The following is a 4,003-nucleotide window of genomic DNA, read 5'->3' as shown; positions in this document are numbered from 1 at the left end:
ATGTTCAAGAAAGTAATTATCATTATTCTAATTATGTGCATGAACGATCTGGTTTTCTTCTTGGTACAGATTGCACGCGACAAATTTCTAATTAAGAACACTGAAACCTAATATTAGAAGAATGTTAATGAATTTCATCAGCAAACATCAAGTCTGCGGATATGCGCAACATTGTTTCACAGATTTCCTGGAAAATCTTGAAAGGAGAGCAGCTTTTCTGGGAACTGAGATAAGGTATTAGTAGATATAATTAGGATTGTTAATTTGTAATTAATGTACATATTTTTAATATTAACGAGAGAAGTGAGTTTTAGTGCACCACTTTGCATTTAACCCAACATCCTTGGGTGAAGCTTATACGAATCTATCTCCACGAATTAGCTGCGGATACTGATTTGTTGCAAGATAATTCTCGAACGAATTGTCCGATTTTGATGAAATTTAAAAAGAGTTCAACACACAGATGAAATTTTCTGATTTTGGGTTGCATCGGGCACTTTGGAGACCTTCTACAGTGTATGTACATATGAATGTCTAATCTCCATTAATAGGTCATATTATGACCGTCATACAAGGAATATGACCGTCATGCAAAGGTCATAAATCACCGTCGTCTCTCCCTTAAAGAATCGTCCCGTGTTAAGCTCCAGTCAGCATAACATGGAGGTTGCGAATTACCGTGCCATTTTGTTCCCAATAAAATATATGACTTGTACAACTCGCGCGAGCGTATATAAATTTGTCAAGGAGAAAAAATATATTGTAGGAAGAGAAAAAGAAAAATTAAATGTTATTTTTTGTTACGCAGCAGGTCTTCTTTATATCTGAAGCTATAACTCTTAAATAAAAAAAAGCTAAATATCCAAGTGAGGAGGGGGGAACAGTCTCTCCTGCCTTAGGAACATCACATTACTTCCCTCAGGGGGAAAAGTTGGGGCTGGCGGTTTTTGAGGAGCTTTCCCCACAAGTACAAACCGCTGCTGCCTCGTGGCAGTTTCTACTTCATTATTGGTAGGTACTATTAATGTAGAAGGCTGGGAAAGAAATGTATTTACTCTAATCAGCTAAGTTAGGTAGGAGCTTACATATCTGCTCTATGAATATCGAGACCTAGGGCCTAAGGAGTAGAACAATAAATAAATAAATAAAGTAAACCTCAAGACGGTGAAAAGGATGCACTATTAATTGTTTTTTATCCAAGGCGCATGGAGCTTTTCTTTTCATTCTAAAGAATCCGATTCTGTAAACTACACCAAAGCTGCTTCAATGGAGCTTCATACACACTCTTTGAATAATAACAAGAAAATCTAGGGAACTTTTGAACAAGGATCACTCCTTAGGCTGAATTTAATGCGGGTTTTCCTTTTAGTGCAGAATTGCAGAGACATTAGCTCCGTCACATCACTCCCAGGCAGGCAGAGGAAGCAGTCTAAACTGAAGCTTACCGGGGATAAATTCAAGTTCTGATATTAAAATATTAGTTATACGCTAGTAAATTTCCAAAACGGACGCTACTCTACCGAGAAAACGAAAAGTGGTGGCGAAGAAAGCAGATACATGGGGGAGTCTCTTATTCCCCTGTCCTCTTTTTATCCTTCTTAATCATTTGATTTTATGTTTTCCTCACTAATCGTTACAGAGATATGGAATACACTGACATTGGAGGACTACATGAAAGAGATATGGAATACACTGACAGTGGAGGACTACATGAAAGAGATATGGAATACACTGACAGGAGAACAGGGCAAACTGAGGTAACTTGTGTCCGTTCCTTGCACGTCGTACTTTTTGTGGTCGATCTGAGAACGAAATGGGGGGAAAAAAGAAAACATTTTATAGAATCATTTAAATGTTGAATCGGCCAGCCTAGTTGGAAGGTAGCGCGTCTGCCTTGTAAACGCTGGGCCGCGGGTTCGATTCCCGCCTGGGGCGGACTTGATCTTGAACGGATAATGTTCATTCTCGGAATGGCTGGCTTTTTAGTATCCTTTTTCCTACTTACCTTATAGACTAGTAACTCGTGAGTAACATCGGGAAGCGTTGTGCCGTTCTTCTGCATCAACTTGACAAAGCTCAGACCGAACGGTTTCTCCACTTTGCCTTTACTTTCCGCTGAGGATCTGAGGAAACAAAAAAATCATCAAATTACTTATATCAAAACAAGATTCCCAATGTGGGGTAACCCTCTCCATCCAACACATCCTTGTCTGCCTCACACATGCCCACATCCGCTCCTCTTTGCCCTCACCTCCCTCCCTATCTGACGATGTCGAAGGGGTTGATGCTCTTTTCCTATACTTCAAAACCCTCAATCTATTCAATCTAATGTAACCTAGGGATATCAGCGTGAACGACCTACTGCCCGTAGAGTTAAAGCGCTTTAAAGGAAAAAAAAAAAGAAAATACTTGAGCTTCAGAAAACGTGAACTTTTACAAACTTATCCGTGATTGTATTAACATGAGTTTTATTGTACAAAAACTTTCAGTCAATACATTCCCTGATGAAGATATCAAAAATTCCCCAAGATTATAAAGGGCGATAAATGAAGTAATTTTTGGCCTTGTCTGATATTGTGATCTCATGAAATGATTCCACCATCCAATTGGAGCATGTATTCCACTATAATGGTTTCACACGTGCAGAATCTGACAAAGCACCATAAATATTATGTTAAAGTTGAACATTAACAGATAAATGAAGTAATTTTTGGCCTTGTCTGATATTGTGATCTCATGATATTATATGTATTTACAAATGATTCCACCATCCAATTGGAGCATGTATTCCACTATAATGGTCTCACACGTGCAGAATCTGACAAAGCACCATAAATATGATGTGAAAGTTGAACATTAACGGATAAATGAAGTAATTTTTGGCCTTGTCTGATATTGTGATCTCATGATATTATATGTATTTACAAATGATTCCACCATCCAATTGGAGGATGTATTCCACTATAATGGTCTCACACGTGCAGAATCTAACAAAAGCACCATAAATATTATATTAAAGTTGAACATTAACGTTTGGATAGTGGCGAGTCGTGAAATTCTCAAAGGGGGAACCTACAAACAGTACGAACCCATATACATAAACAATTATACAGTATGCCAATCTGCTGGTGATCTTGGAAGCCAGGTTGAATAATCACCTGCTTTTTAAGCCGTAAGTGGCGGAATAAGAGGAAGAAGAAAAAAAAAACCGTAGAGGGGAAGGAAAGCGGTTCTCCCCTAGCTTTCATGGCGAACACACCACTGCATTTGAGTTTCCTGATGTCCTGTTACATGGAGTGGAAAATGTGCTGATATTAAAATATTAGTTATACGCTAGTAAATTTCCAAAACGGACGCTACTCTACCGAGAAAATGAAATGTGGTGGCGAAGAAAGCAGATACATGGGGGATTCTCTTATACATGGGGGAGTCTCTAATCGTTACAGAGATATGGAATACACTGACATTGGAGGACTACATGAAAACTAATGGTGTGTCCAAAGTCCAAACATTATAGTCGACGTCGTCGATCGACCTAAACCGTACACTGCCTCGACAACATAGATTCAGCTTCTTCACCTGGTCGATGGACTATGTGTGGACACAGCTTATTAGTCCCAGTCCAAACAGTAGCTACATAATTATAGTAAACCTGGAATTACTAGACCTGTGGCTATAGAAACGCTTAGGATACAACCTAAATCTAAACTTTGTTCCCCCTCCTGGAACTGTAACAGGGCAACATAGCTGGAACTATTTTTTCCTATCTAGTTAGGTATCATTATAAAACTAGATACATATACGTAGAGATAGAGCTTTCCGACAAAAGCGAAAGAGCAAGTTTATTGCCTATTGCCGTATAGAGAACATTGGAAAACATAGATTATCCCTTCTCCTCCCAACCTATTCCCTATACATAATGTTCTGGGCATACTATATGGCTAAAGTAGAGGCCATACATATAAAAATCTAGTGATCATGCAAATGAAGATAAGGTTATGTT

The 4,003-nt window shown here is 38.6% G+C and overlaps 1 long non-coding RNA gene across 1 annotated transcript; it reads right to left on the bottom strand.

Annotated features, from left to right (window-relative positions):
* Positions 1 to 1,754: 1,754 nt before the first annotated feature.
* LOC113471685 lies at positions 1,755 to 2,127 on the bottom strand. The gene is made up of 2 exons (XR_003394288.1): positions 2,006 to 2,127; positions 1,755 to 1,802 (listed from the first exon to the last, which is right to left on the bottom strand). It is a non-coding gene; the product is annotated as an uncharacterized LOC113471685 (long non-coding RNA).
* Between the last annotated feature and the right edge of the window lie 1,876 nt (positions 2,128 to 4,003).

Source organism: Diaphorina citri, unplaced genomic scaffold (genome assembly GCF_000475195.1).
Source record: "Diaphorina citri unplaced genomic scaffold, Diaci psyllid genome assembly version 1.1 scaffold2804, whole genome shotgun sequence".
Taxonomy (NCBI): Eukaryota; Metazoa; Arthropoda; class Insecta; order Hemiptera; family Psyllidae; genus Diaphorina; species Diaphorina citri.
The sequence above is the reverse complement of the archived record's forward strand: the minus strand, read 5'-3'. Positions and strand labels throughout refer to the sequence as shown.